The sequence below is a fragment of the Elaeis guineensis genome, chromosome 14 (genome assembly GCF_000442705.2).
Source record: "Elaeis guineensis isolate ETL-2024a chromosome 14, EG11, whole genome shotgun sequence".
Lineage (NCBI taxonomy): Eukaryota > Viridiplantae > Streptophyta > Magnoliopsida > Arecales > Arecaceae > Elaeis > Elaeis guineensis.
In genome coordinates, this window is record NC_026006.2 from 37908409 (window position 1) to 37925348 (window position 16940).

Sequence of the window (16940 nt, forward strand, 5' to 3'; positions counted from 1 at the left end):
ACCACACATGTCGGTGTGTATCAGGGCTAATAACTCAGTGGTCTTTTCTCCTTGTCCTATAAAGGGTAACCTAGTCATTTTTTCTCGAAGGCATGATTCACAAGCCAAAATTGACTCAGATTTAACCAAATCTAGGATCCTATCCTTTTTCAGTTTGTTTATCCTATCCTTTCTAATATGGCCAAACCTATGATGCCACAAGTACTTATGATTAAACTCATCTCTGAATCTCTTTTGGCTTAGGATACTTATTACTTGCTTATTTAGGTTCACATTAGCATCAACATGCAAGTGATAAAGACTGTCAACCAAAAGACCAGATGCAATCAATTTATTTCATAAATAAATAGAATAATAGTCTTTATTAAATTAAAAAATAAATCCATCCTGTGCTGGTATAGAAACTGAAATCAATTTTTGACTAGCTATAAGAATAAAATAATAATCTTTTAAATCTAATTTAAAGTCTGACAGTAATCAAAGAGGGTAGGTTCCAATGATTTTTGCAGCAATCTTTGCTCCATTGTCAATCTGAAGGATCATATCACCTTGCCTCAACCTCTTACTTCCTATTAGATGCTACATTGAAGTACATATATGAGCACTAGAACTAGAGTCTAATATCCAACTAGAAGTAGAAGAAATTATTAGGTTAGATTCTATTATGAGCATACCTTCAGAAGGTTGTTCACTCTTTTTCATCTTCAGGCTCTCCAGGTAAGATAGATAGTTTCTATTCTAATGGCCATTGGAGTTACAGTGGAAACACTTTCCCTCTCCATAGATTTTTTCGGAGTGTTCTTCTTAGATTTTCTTTCTTTCTTTTATTTCTTTACAGGTTTATTCTTTTTTTTCTCTTGAGACTTTCTTTTGGAAGGTGCCCGCTCAAAAGTAAGAACAGTATCCCTTGAACTTTTTAAGATACCTTCAGCAGTGACCATCATATTGATCAACTCGGATAAGTTGCAGTCTAATTTGTTCATATGGTAGTTCATGATAAATTATCCAAACAAACTAGTCAGAGATTGGAGGATCAAATCCATCTTTAACTCCCTCGCATTGTTAGCCCGAGATTCTCAAGCTCTTTAAGGTCCTTGATCATTATTATACAGTGATCGTGGACTGACTGCCCCTCGTGCATCTCATATTGAACAATCGCTTAGATAATTGAAAACATGTGGTCTGACTCTGCTCACCGTATAACTCTTGTAGGTGAGTAATCATGGCACGGATAGTGGGCATGTGCTCATACTGGCTTTACAACTTATTTAACATAGAAGCTAGTACATAACACTTCACTCTAAGGTCATCATCCATCCACTTGTCCAGAGCAGCTCTTTGCTCTATCGTAGGATGGATTGATAAAGCTGGAATGTCCTAGTTGAGTACATATCCAATCTTCTAAGATGTTAGAACTATCCTAAGGTTTCTGAGCTAGTCCTTAAAATTTGTACCAGTCAGACGGTTGGTTTCAAGGATGCGGGCTAGTGGGTTAGAGGTCGATATTGTTTATCTGCAAGAATAGAGATTTTAGTTAGATATTTATATTTAAATTTATATTTACTCTAAAAATTTTTAGATGCAAATAGACTCCCACTATTTTTTTTGGATTCCGACACTTTTCGGATGGAAAGCAAAAATCCGATACAACCAATATAAAGTTTTTAATGGGTGCTGTGATTTCACTGATGCCGTGTACTTCACCTAACAGTTATTGATGATACGCACATCGATGCAAGGTAACTCTTTACCCAAATGCTTCTTTAAGTCTATTGCAATGATTTGATCTCTAAGTCATGAGAGCTCAGATAACACATATTGTCATACTTCTTAGTTAAGCCGGACCTCTCATTCACAAGCAAGTGTGAAGCCATCATTGAGTCTCTCAGATAAAACATATTGGGTCCAACCTTATCTTCATCTTAGAGCAACTCTTTGTTAGTAGAGTGGTTGCGTGTTTCTGATGCAACTGAACCACTATAACCAGCCGAGTGCAGTCAAGCGAGTATCACGCCCGTACTTCTACAACTGTAGAAGACCATAAGGCTTAATATTGATTAGGAAGGTTTAGGTCAGATCTCATCTAATCAGTTATCATATGATCGATTTAACTGGCATGGGCTAAACCAGAGCACCTTAGCAACTAATGAACCCAATCATCTAATTGATCAGATAAGTGAGATCGATAGAAAGGTACGTCATTAACTCATCATAGATATAATTATCTAGGTGAGTAGCCTCTCAATTAAAACCATTGATCGAGACTTGTCTTAGATACCAAATGATTTATTAGTTTCAATTAGTCAGCTTAGGTGAATCAGGTTCAAGCCATAAAGTCGAATTAGGCCCTTAGGTTGACTTGATTTTATATATGGGGTTTGATCTACTCAATTTACAATACTTATAGAATTATAAGCTCAATTGATCTAATCTAAATCAACACTTGATTTGGTTTAATCAATAGCTACATCAATTTCGATCCAATATAATTTAATCATAACCTAAGATGCAATTCAATTACATGACCTAATGCAAAACTATCCATGCCTAATGATTCATGCATATACTAATTTTAGATCATAAAAATAATTTTTAGATCTAAATTTATTGCATAAAAAGTAAGTTTTTAGTTCTTAAAATAATTTTAGAATATGCATGCAATCATATATTATATATATAAAAAATTTTAAATTTTTAAAAATTAATTTCAGATCTAAATATATCATTATATATCGTATATCCAAAAAATTCGGATCGTTGAAATTTAATTTCTAACCTACGCATGCTTTCATATATTGCATATATGAATAAAAATTAGAATTAAAATACTTTTTAGATCTAAACATAAATACATACATCGTATGTACGAACTAAAATCAAAATTTTAAAAATAGTTTTCAAAACTTTTATGCTACTTTCATACAAATGAACATGTAGCTCTGATACCACTATTGGATTTTCTACAAGTGCTAGTGCATATAGATTTCAAAATTTTTTTAAATAAAAAATATAGCAAAAAAATTAGATTAAAGTACTTTTAATCTAAACATGTGTTTATCATATGAAAGCATCTATGGATAGTTCATATACTGAAATTATCATAAACTGATGTTAGGATGAATGAATAAAACCTGTAATCAATTCACATACTTGAATCACTTTTTCTTTTGCCTCAAACCTATAACTGGGGTTGAATCCAATTTAATTTTTGGATCTGGGGTTGATTAGGCTTTGAATCAGTAGCACAAGCATCCTGCCTCTATGGATATCCACAGGACCGACTTAGAATAGATCCTCTTGACTCTTGCTTGCTTAAATCGAAAGCCTGAATAGGCTTAAACCAAGCCTAGATAGGGATTAACTCATGAATCTTTTTGATCTTTCTTTCTTAATTCTTGAAGAAGCCAAGAATCTTTTTTAATCTCTCAACTAATCAAGAAGAACAACAAACAAGAAGTGGTTGTAACAACTCTCAACAACTAGAGAGGAAGAGGAAGAAACCAAGATCAACTTAGTGCCAACCCTTGACACTAAGAAAGAATGCTGCCCATTTCTCTCTAAGATCAAAAAAGAGGGATGCCTAGAGAGAGAGGAAATGGGCTAGAGAGAGAGAGGAGAGGAGGTGTGGGCACAGTAATAGGTGGCAGTAAGGATGGAAGATCATGAGATAATCAGAGAGGTAAGGCTAGGGTCTTTTAAATAGATATCATAAGGGTATCCTAATCAGATTAAGATCCCTCCTAATCATATTAAAAATTCTAGTCATAATATATTTGGATCAAGTAAATGGGGCACCACCCATTATTGACCCACGCCCACACCTAGTGTTAGGCATCCCATCATATGGGATCCAATTAAATATTTATAAATCAGTCCACATGATTTCATAAATTTACTTCAAGGATTCTTAATCAAATCAAGATGAATAAAATCAAAAAAAAAAATTTGATTTAATCCAAGCTATAAATTAAGCATCCAACCATTGGAGGCCATTGAATTAAATTCAATTAGGTTTAAATCAAGTGTAAGAATTGGTTAATGCTTATCATATAAGTAAACCAACAACAAGAGAAATTAGGTTCACTTAAGTGCTGGCAAAGTTAACATGAATTCAATAAGATTTTTTTAAATCCATATAAATTGGTACTTCATAAGTCTAATTATAACTAATCTATATTTTCTTTCTTTATATGTGACCCCATAAGTTCAATTCTATCTGGTAGTGAGACATATCATGATCTCTATCATAGGTATCACTGAAATTTTTTTCAATAGATCGAAACAGTTTCACTCTAACTCGATAAGGATCATTGATCTAAAATGATCCTATTGAGCTCTCACAATCCACCAGTAATATCTAGTAATATATAGTGGTAACCTAGTAGAATTGAAATAGAACCTCTAAGTGTAGTTAATGTATGATATAGTCCATCTATCGTGAGTCCTAACTAGATGGCAGGTCATGGATAAATCATCAAATCTCATCATCAATCATATGATAGATCTGATTAGCTCAAATTCAATAATGATTTTAAATAAAAAATTTTTTCATCAATCAACTACTATGGCCATAGACTTATAGACTCAACTTTTCATATCTCATAAGACTACTCTCTATCAAGATTGATAGATCTCATCTAAATGTACATATTGCTCCCATAACTCAACCGACTGAAGTCAATATCTATTATAAAAACTCATAATTGAGTCAATACTTATGTGTAGTCAAACTATAGTAGTCTTATTGTGAGCAACTGTGACACCGCAGATCAAAGAACCAGTCACATAACTATAGCATCGAGATGATCACTGACGATTGGATAGAAATTTATGTGATTTCTCATATGGCCACACTCAGCACTAATTGTTCTCTAATAACTATCCATACTTATCGCTCAATGTCTCTACATCATAGACTAGAGACTCATCTATCTTGAAGGAAGTAAATCATATGTCGGTCTATCTGGATCGATCCCTATCCCCATGACTATCCTATGATCGAGAGTAATTTAGAAATCGATCATGCATAGCTCTAATTCTCAACACTTAAGAATATATATCATAACATCAATTTCAAGGATGATTCAAGGATACATAACACTTGAATGGAAAAAGAAAACTTATCCTTTGATTAAATCAATAGTTTAAGTATAAATTTATGTCATAAAATAATAAATATGTCAGTCGATAATTGACTTCTAGGACATACATCTAACACAGTAGACCATGGATAAGGTGCAAGTGATTAGAGAATGATTTCACACAACTTAGAGTAAGTACAAAAGTTATACTAACAATAGAAGAAGAGAGCTAGAACTTCAAGTGGGTGATCATATTTTTTTGAGAATATTTCCTACTAAGGGTGTAATGAGGTCCAGGGTTTGTGGCAAATTGAGCTCTAAATAGTCAGTCCATTTGCAATTCTATACTGCATCATAGAGAATTGTGTATCGCTTAGCTTTACCACCAACTCTATCTAGTATGTATAATGTATTTCATTTGTCGATGTTAAGAAAATATAGTCCAGATTTGAGTCATATTGTGTGCTATGAGCCATTAAATCTTTATGAGGATTTGACCTATGAGGAGTTTTCGATACGGATTGTTGATAGGAAGGATCAAGTATTACGGCATGAACCATACTTAATGTAAAGATATAGTAATCATAGTGACAAAGATGCTATTTGGAAACTCAAAGTAGATATGGTAGTCAAATATCCACAGTTCTTCAAAACTTCAGGTATATTAATTTCAAGAATGAAATTATTTAAAGAGGGAAGAATATAATGGCCCAGCCCTTTGGGCTTTTGGGCTGGTTTGAATTGAACCAGGCCCAATCCTAAACAAACCACACCCTTGGCACGTGAGAGGAGGGGAGGAAAAGAACTCCACTTAGGAGTCTTCTTCTCTCCCGATTCCATCAAAGATCAGGACTATGCCAACCAGTTTTGGATTAGGAAAAGCCCTAAGAAATGTCTACAAGTAGTGATCTCCTCTTCTTTGGATTTTCACCACAAATTTTTTGAAAAATCACCGCCAATTTTGAGCCTTTATTCAAGTCCTTTCCTTGGGTTTTCACCAAAGCAATTGCCAATTTCCCTTGTTTAGCCTCACCAGACCTAGGTAAGATATTAAGCCTTTAATTTTTGTTCTTTCCTAGGCCAATTGCTATTGATTGGGGTCAGTGAACCACCAATTTTAGGCAAAAATAGAGTTTTTCTTGTTTTGAGCCTTCTTTGTTTTACTGACCACTGATGCTATGGTTGCTGTTGAGGTCTGTTAGATGTATGCCCTAGAAGCCAATATGGCTGACATATTGTAATAAATCTAGGACATAATTTTGTACTAAATATATTGATATGATCAATAAAAGGATAAGTTCTTTTTCATTCAAATATAATGTATCCTTGAATCGTCCATAAAATTAGTTTCGATACATATTCTCAAGATATTGAGAATTAGAGATATTATTTAATTTTTAAATACTTTCGATCATAGAATTATTATGAGGATAGTGATAGATCTGGATAGACTGGTGCACAAATTACTTCCTTCGGGATAGATAAGTTTCTGATCTACTGTGTAGAGACACAGAGCAACGAGTGCAGATAGTTGTTAAAGAATAACTAGTATTGAGCGTGGCCAAATGAGAGATCACTTGGATTTCTATTCGATCGTCAGTGATTATCTCGATGCTATAGTTGTGTGATTGATCTTTTGACTTAATATGGTACTGCTACTCGCAATGAGACTGCTGGAGTTTGACTAACATATAAATATAGGTCTCAATGAGCCCTTGTAGTAAATATTGGCGATAGTTGGTCCACTGTAGGGGTAGGGTGCGCATCAAGATAGGATATATCGATCTTGATAGAGAAGAGTAGTCCTATGAGATTTGAGAGGTTAAGTTCAAGAGTCTATGACCACAGTAGTGTGATTGATGGAAAAGAGTTTCTATAGAAGTCACAATTAGACTTGAGCTAATCGAATCTATCATATAACTGATGATGAGATTTGACGATTTATCCATGACCTACCATCTAGTCGGGACTCATGATAGAGGGATTAAATCACACGTTAACTACATTTAAAGTTTTATTTCAGTTCTACTGAATTGCCACTACATATTGTTAGGTGTCACTAGTGGATTGTGAGAGTTCACTAGGATTGTTCTGGATCGACAATCCTTGCTGAGTTAAAGTAAAATTATTCCGATCCATTGAAAAGAATTTCAATGATATAATGATAGAGATCATTGTATATCTCACTACCAAATAGAATTGAATCTATGAGGTCACATAACAAAGAGATTAGGTCTGGAATAAGCAATTGAGCTTATGAAATATCAATTGGATTTAGAAAAATTCATTGGGTTCATGGTAACCTTGCTAGCATATGGTTGGATCCAATTTCTCTTTTCGTTAGGATTACTTATTTAATAAGATAATTCTAACTTAATTATCTGCTAATAACTTACATAAATAAGATTCATGAGACTCCAATTATTGGGTGTCTAAGGTTATGGATCATATAAATTAAGAGTGCAAGTCTCTAATTAATTTTTTTGATAGTTATTCTTGGACGCCACCTTGATTTGATCAAGTTAGGCATGTCCATTGATTAGAGAGCTTTTAGTTCTCCTATGGGGCTTCTTTTGGATATATTTTGGGATGTCTAATTATAGGTACAAAGGCTCCAATTGTTGGCGCCTAAAGGGTCTCCTAAAGTAAATTGGATAACTTAAGTTAATAGAAAATTCTATACAAGTAGGACTTGTATTATGAGATTGAATAAGATTCAATCTTTATGTCTATTTAAAGGAATCTCCCCTAAGATCCCTAGAGCATCAAAACCAGCAATCCCACATGCCAAAGAGAAGTCCCACACCCTCTCTTCCTCTCCCTTTTTCTTCCCTTGGGCATCCCACACCCCCTTTCTCTTGGGATGCGCGTCCCAAGGAGTCTCACGCCCAAAAGCTTTTGGGTGCCTCTTCTTTGTTGATTTCTAGTATCTAGTAGTAGTACATAGCAAGGAGAGAAACTCTAGAGAAGAGAAGAAGAAGAAAATCAAAGAAAAAGTCAAGCATTGATTGCGATCCAGGCTTCGTTCAGATTCAGCAAGTTGAATTTTTGCAGAACAAAATTTAGATTAAAGAGGGCTATTCCAGACTGATCCTGAGTGGATACTCATAGAGATCAGATATTTATGTGGCTAAGAGAGAGAACTTCTTCTCTTTCAGATCCAAATTTAAAGAAAAAGATTGCGAAACAGGTGTAATTTGATCACAATCTGAATTTCAGCATACATCAATTTTAGTATATGAAATAGATCCATGTGGTTTTATATTTTCATACATACATAATTCAGATTAAAAAGATTTTAATCTTGTTCTCTACTATAATATTTAGAAAATAAAATTTTGAAACACATATGCATGCACCAAATCTCAAATTCCAACAATGGTACCAGAGCCATAGATTTTCATATGCTGAATTTTGATATACATATTTTTGAAAAGATTTCTAAATCAAATTTTTTCTTGATACATGAGATGTATAGATGGATATTCTAATCTAAAATTTGATTTTAGATTTAATTTTAGAATATATAGTTGATATGTAATTGCATGCATAGATCTGAATTTTGATCTAGAAAGAGTTCTAGTTCATGTTCATGTGATACATAGATGCATGCATGAAACCTAAAATTTTTATATGATCTGATTTTTGATTCATATATGCGATATATGATTACATATTTAGATCATAAATTTACTTTTAATCCGATCTATGATTAGTATATGAGACATATGATATCATGCTTAGATCTGAAATTTTGTTTAGATCTGATTTTACATGCATATATATGATATATATTTGTATATTAAAATTTAAAAATTATTTTTATATTTAAAAATTTACTTTCATACAATAAATTTTGATCTGAAATAGATTTTAGAATCTAAAATTTATGTTTGTGCATGAGAATTTTAGTCATGGGAAAATCATTAATTAGGTCATATAATAGGTTTGTATTTAAGATTATTGATTTGAGTCATATGGGTCTAATTCGATTAAATAATTGATTAAATCAAATCAAGTATTGATTAAGATCAGATCAATTAAGTTAATGATTATACAATTATTGTTGATCAAATCGATTGAATCTCATATGTAGAATCGATTAACCTAAGGATCTAATTTGGCTCGTTGGTTTGTGCCTGATTTGCTAGAGCTAATCAATTCTGATCAATCGACCTATTAGTGTCTAAGGTAAGTTAATGAGATATGATTATTTAATTGATTCTGTTAGCTGATCTGATCAATTTATTAGTGTTTTAGGAAGGCAACGGGGGGATCCCCACCGATCTTCACTTACCTGATCAATTTGGAAGATTGAGTCTTGAATTAGGTTACTTAGCGGCTTGGTTTAACCCATGCCAATTAGATCGATCATATGATGACTGATTAGATGAAATCTAAACATAAAATCTCTTCATAAATATTAAGTCCATAGGTCTTCCACCATTGTAGATGTGCAGGCGTACTATCGGTGTTGATTGTTCTCGATCGATTACAGTAGTTCAATTACATCAGGAACACGCAACCACTCTATTAGCAAAGAGTTGCTCCAGGATAAGGATAGGGTTGGGCCTAATAACTGTTAGGTAAGAGACCCAATGATGGCCTTGCACCTACTTGCGAATGGTGGGTCAGGTTTAACTAAGAAGTGTAGGCAATAACTGTTAGGTGAGCCCACATGATTTAAAGATCAAATCACTGCAGCATACTTAGAGAAACATCTGGGCAAAGAGTTTCCTACGCACGGTGTGCATGTTACCAATAACTGTTAGGTGAGGTGCATGATATCGGTGGAACCACAGCACCCACTAGGAATCTTTTGTCGCGTTAGGATTTTTGTTTTCTTCTCGGAGAGTAGAGGGATCCGAAAAATTAGTGGGAGTCATTATTTGTATCTTAAAATCTCTAGAAGCAAATTAAATATTAAGTACAAAAATCTAACTTGAATCTCTACTCTCGCAGTTAAACCACAATATCAGCCTCAAACCCTCTAGCCTGTATTTTTGAAACCAATCATTTGACTGGTACCAATTACAAAGACTGGTTCAGAAACCTCAGGATTATTTTGATCTTAGAAAAATTAAGCCATATTCTCAACCAAGATCCCGTAGTGCTACCAAACTATCCTACTGCTGAGCAAAGAGCTGCTTTTGAGAAGTGGATGGATGAAGACAGTCGGGTCAAGTACTATGTACTGGCGTACATGTCAAACGAGTTGTAAAGCCAGCACAAGCATATGCCTACTGCCCGGGCCATAATCACTCACCTACAAGAGTTGTATGGTGAGTAAAGCCATATTGCGTGCTTTGAAATGTCTAAGAGACTCTTCAATCTGAAGATGCGCGAAGGGTAGTCTGTCCATAAGCACTATATGACAGTGATCAAGGACATTGAGGAGCTTGGGAAGCTCAAGCTAGATATGCAAAAAGAATTATAGATGGATCTGATCCTTCAATCTCTTATTAGTTCATATAGTCAATTCATTGTGAATTTTTATATGAACAAATTTGACTGCACTATTTTCGAACTTGTCAACATGTTGGTCATCACGGAGGGTATCTTGAAGAATTCAAGGGGCACTGTTCTTGCTGTGGAGCGGACTTCTTCTTCCAAGAAAAAGTCTACTAGAAAGAAGAAGGTTAAATTTGCAAAGAAGCAAAAGAAAGAGAGCAAGCCGAAGAAGGATGGTCCAAAGATGGGTGACGCAAAGGGAAAGTATTTCCACTGTCATGCTGAAGGCCACTGGAGGAGGAACTATCCAAAATACCTGAGAGCCTAAAGACTAAAAAGGGTGATAAACCTTCTGAAGGTATGCTCGTAATTGAATCTAATCTTATGATTTTTTTTACTTCTAGTTGGGTATTAGACTCTGACTCGAGTGCTCATATATGTACGTTAATGCAGGGTCTGATAGAAAGTAAGAAGTTGAGGAAAGGTGACATGATCCTTCGAATCGATAATGGAGCAAAGGTTGCTACAGAGGCTGTTGGCACTTATCCTCTTCAATTATCGTCTGATGTTAGATTAGATTTAAAGGACTATTATTATGTTTCCGTAGCTAGTTAAAATTTGATTTCCATATCTGTGCTAGCACAAGAAGGTTTCAAAATTAGTTTCAATAAAAATTTTTATTCTATTTATTTATAAAATAAATTGGTTGTAGGAGGTCTTTTAATTGACAGTCTTTATCACTTGCATGTTGATGTGAATATGAACCTAAACGAACAAATAGTGAGTGTCGTAGGCCAAAAGAGACCCAGAGATAAAATTAATCAGAAGTACTTGTGGCATCATAGACTAGGCCATATTAGAGAGGACAAGATAAACAGACTGAAAAAGAATGAGATCTTTGGCTCTGTTAACCCAAAGTCATATCTAGCTTGCGAATCCTACCTTTGAAAAAAAATGGCCAAGTTATTTTTTGTAGAACATGGGGAGAGGGCCACTCAATTACTTGCCCTGATACACACCGACGTGTGTGGGCCATTTGATATACAGGTCAGATGTGGTTATACCTACTTCATTACCTTTATCGATGATCTATCTAGGTACGAGTATGTGTATCTCATGAAACATAAGTTTGAGATCTTTGAAAAGTTCAAAAAATTCAGACATGAAGTAGAAAAGCAGACGGGCAAATCTGTTAAGGTTCTTCGATCTGATCGAGGAAGTGAATACCTTAGCCAAAAAATTTTGAGATATCTTAAGGACAATGGTATAGTCTCTCAATGGATGCCTCTTAAAATACTTCAGCTCAACTGGATATCTGAAAGAAGGAATAGGATCCTATTGGATATGGTCAGGTCCATGATGAGCTTCACTAATCTACCCTTATTTCTTTGGGGACATGCCTTGTTGACTGTCATTCACTTGTTGAATAGGGTTCTATCAAAGTCCATTCCTACCACACCATATGAGATATTATTTGGTAAGAAGTCGAGTCTAGGTTATCTTAAGACTTGGGGATGTCCGACCTATGTCAAGAGACAGATGACGGATAAATTAGAGGATAGATCTATTATAGCTTGCTTTATAAGATATCCAAAAGAATCCATAGGATACTACTTTTACTTTTCACAAGACCACAATGTGATTGTGAGTCGAAATGTTGCATTCTTAAAAAAATAATTTATCCAGGATGGCGACAGTGGGAGGTTAGTGAAGCTCGAAGAGAAAGTCTCTAAGGAGCCAAAAGCTATAGATCCTCAAGAACCCATAGTCCATGAGTCAGTAGTTGATGTTTCTCTACCACCTCGTAGATCTAATAGGGTCTCCTGACCTCCTGAAAGATACATTGGTATACTTACAGAGAAAGTTAAGAAAATATTCTTTATGAGAGATAGGGGTCATAATGATGATCCTACCACCTTTGATGAGGCGATGTCTGACATCGATTTTGAGAAATAGTGAGATGCGATGAAGTCAAAAATTGACTCGATACACTCGAATCAAGTCTGGACCTTAGTGAATCCACCTGAGGGTATTGTATCCATTGAATATAAATGGATCTACAAAAGGAAGATAAGTGTCGATGGTAAGGTAGAGACCTATAAAGCTAGGCTTGTGGCTAAAGATTATAGTCAGCACGAGGATATTGACTATCAGAAAATCTTCTCATCCGTAGCCATGCTGAAATCCATCCGCACTCTGCTTGCTGTTGCAGCTTATCATGATTATTATGAAATCTGACAGATGGATGTGAAAACTGCTTTTCTGAATGGATATCTTAAGGAAGATATCTATATGGAGAAGCCTATGGGTATCATGTCTAGTGATGGTGATGATAGAGTCTGCAAGCTGCAAAAGTTCATATATGGATTAAAGCAAGCTTCTCAGAGTTGGAACCATCATTTTGATGAGGCAATCAAATCGTTTGATTTCATCAAAAATGAAGAAGAACCTTATGTATACAAGAAGATCAGTGAGAGTGCGATAACATTCATCATATTATACGTGGATGATATTCTCCTCATTGAAAATGATATTTCCATGCTGACCACGGTCAAAAGATGGTTGTCTAAAAAATTCTTCATAAAAGATCTAGGGGAAGCATCTTATATTTTCGAAATAAAGGTCTATAGGGATAGACCCAAACGGATGCTTGGCCTGTCACAAAAGCTGTAGATAGAGAAGGTGCTAAAGATGTTTAGCATGAAAAACTCTAAGAAAGGTCTCTTATCTCTTAGGCATGGTATTAGTCTTTTCAAGATGATATGTTCGACCACATCTAAGAAGATTCAGCGCATGAGTATGATTCTTTATGCCTCAGCCATAGGGAGCCTCATGTACGTCATGCTATGTACTCATCTGATATTGTCCTTGCTGTGAGTGTCACGAGTAGGTATCAGTCAAATCCAGGTGAGGAGCACTGGATAACTGTGAAGAATATCCTTAAGTACTTAAGAAGGACTAAGGATTTGTTCTTGATTTTTAGAGATGATTCTGAGTTGCGAGTCAAGGGGTACATTGACTCAGACTTCATGTTTAATCCTAATGATAGAAAGTCTATGTCAGGATATGTATTCGTTTGCAATGGTGACGCGGTCAGCTGAAAAAGTTTCAAGCAACACATCATAGCGGATTTGATCACGGAGGCTGAGTATGTCGCTGCTTCGGATGCTGCAAAGGAAGGCTTCTGGTTCAAGAAGTTTGTCGCAGAACTCAGAGTTATGACATCAGATGCCATACTATTGTACTACGATAATAATGGAGCCATAGCACTTGCTAAGAAGCCGAGATCTCATCAAAAATTTAAGCACATCGAGTGATAGTTTCACATCATATGCGACTACCTCGAAAAAAAATATGTCAAGGTGTGAAGAGTAGACTCCGCAAACAATATGGTAGATCTGCTGACTAAGCAGTTAAGTCAATCGAAAATAAAAGTCCACCTTGAGAAGATGGGACTTAGATTTGTGGCCAATTGACTTTAGTCCAAGTGAGAGATTATTAGACGTATATCCTAGAAGTCAATATAGCCGACACATTGTAATAAATCTAGGGTATAATTTTATACTTAATATATTGATATGATCAATAAAAAGATAAGTTCTTTTTCATTCAAGTGTAATGCATCCTTGATTCATCCATGAAATTAGTTTCAATATATATTCTCAAGATGTTGAGAATTAGAGACATGTATTTAATTTCTAAATGCTTTCGATCATAAGATCATCATGAGGACGGTGATAGATCCGAATAGACTGACGCATAAATCACTTTTTTCGAGATAGATGAGTCTCTGATCTACTGTGTAGAGATACAGAATGACGAGTATGGATAGTTGTTAGAGAATAACTAATACTGAGCAAGACCATACGAGAGATCACTTAAATTTCTATTCGATCATCAGTGATTGTCTCGATGCTGTAGTTGTGTGACTGATATTTTAACTTGAGATGGTACTGCTACTTGCAGTGAGACTGCTGGAGTTTGACTGATACATAAATATAGATCTCAATGAGCCCTTGTAATGGATGTTGGTAACAATTGGTCCACTGTAGGGGTAGGGTGCGCATCGAGATAGGATCTATCGATCTTGATAGAGAGGAGTAGTCCTTTGAGATTTAAGAGATTAAGTCTAAGAGTCTATGGTCATAGCAGTATGATTAATGAAAAAAAGTTTTTATAGAAGTCACAACTGGACTTGAGCTAATCGAATCTATCATATAACGATGATGTGGTTTGACGATTTATCCATGACCTATCAACTAGTCGGGACTCACGATAGAGGGACTGAATCACACGTTAACTACATCTAGAGATTTATTTCAGTTCTACTAAGTTGCCACTACATACTGCTAGGTGTCACTGGTGGATTGTGAGAGCTTACTAGGGTTGTTCTGGATCGACAATCTTTGCTGAGTTAAAATAAAATTATTCCGATCCATTGAAAAGAGTTTTAATGATACAATGATAGAGATCATTGTATATCTCACTATCAAATAGAATTGGACCTATGGGGTCACACAATAAAGAAATTAGGTCTGGAATAAGTAATTAAGCTTATAAAGTGTCAATTGGGTTTAGAGAAACTCATTGGATTCATGGTACCTTGCTAGCACATGGTTGGACCCAATTTCTCTTTCCATTGGAATTACTTATTTGATAAGATTATTCTAACTTAATTACCTACTAATAACCTACATGAATAAGATTCATGAGACTCCAATTATTGGGTGTCTAAGGTTATGAATCATATAAATTAAGGGTGCAAGTCCCTAATTAATTTTCTTGATAATTATTCTTGGGCGCCACCTTGATTTGATCAAGTTGGGCATGTCTATTGATTAAAGAGTTTTTAGTTCTCCTATGGGGCGTCTCTTGGATGTATTTTGGGGTGTCTAATTATGGGTGCAAGGGCTCTAATTATTGGCGCCTAAAGGGTCTCCTAAAGTAAATTGGATAACTTAAGTTAATAGAAAATCCAATGCCAGTAGGACTTGCATTATGAGATTAAATAGGATCAATCTTTGTGCCTATTTAAAGGAACCTCCTCTAAGATCACTAAAGCATCAAAACCAGCAACCCCACACACCAAAAGAGAAGTCCCACGCCCTCTTTTCCTCTCCCTTTCTCTTCCCTTGGGCATCCCACACCTCCTTTCTCTTGGGACGCGCGTCTCAAGGAGTCCCACACCCAAAGACTGTTAGGTGCCTTTTTTTTGCTGGTTTCTAGCATCTGATAGCAGCACATAGCAAGGGGAGAAACTCTAAAGAAGAGGAGTAGAAGAAGATCAAAGAAAAAAATCAAGCGTTGATCGTGATTCAGGCTTCGTTCAGATTCAGCAGGTTGAATTTTTTGAGAACAAAATTCAGATTAAAGAAGGCTGTTCCAGGCTGAGCCCGAGTGGATACTTATAGAGGCCGGATACTTGTATGGCTAAGAGAGAACCTCTTCTCTTTCAGATCCAAATTTGAAGAAAAGAATTGCGAAACAGGTATGTGATTTGATTACAATCTGAATTTCAGCATACATCAATTTCAGCATATGAAATAGATCTATGTGGTTTTATGTTTTCATGCATGCATAATTCAGATTAAAAGGGTTTTAATTTTGTTCTCTGCTACGGTGTTTAGAAAATAAAATTTTGAAATATATATGCATACACCAAATGCCTTTAATTTCTTTTCTTTTCTAGGCCAATTGCTATTGATTGGAGTCGGTGAACTGCTAATTTTAGGCAAAAATAGGGCTTTTCTTGTTCTGAACCTTCTTCCTTTGTTTTACTGACCATTGGTGCTATGGCTGCTATTGAGGTCATCTCTCGATCGACTTTAAATGGCCGCCGGCCTGAGTTCCATGGCCATGGCCAGATGAAGAGGGAAGGGGAAAGGGTTCGGGTGCTCTGTTTTAAAGAAAGAGAAGAAGAAGAGAGGGAAAGGGCTACCTCTCTTCTCTCACTTTCCTCTTTTATTTTAATTTCTCTTCTCTCTCTCACAAACTAGGTTGAGAAAAATTTATGAAAAAAAGAAGAAAAATTCAAGAGACTTGGAGTGGACCCTGATGAGTCATAGAGGATTTAAACTAAATAATGTATACTTTATTATTTTTTATATAAATATCAAGATTGATTCTATAGGAGAACAATCTTTCAGACAAGGGATCTTCGAGCAGGTTCCTTAGCATCTAGTTCATGAAGTGGGTGTAGATTGATATTTAGGGTGTTAAATTCATCGTCAATAGAGGTAAGGATCCTTGTACATGATCATCGATGTATGTGCATTGTATGTTTCTGGTTCTCGTGGCTGGTATATGTTTTGTTTATTTTCTATATTATATGTTGTATTGCATGTTGATGGTTTTTCGGATAATTTGGGTTATGATACTATATATCAAAAATTTTGAAAAAAAATAATA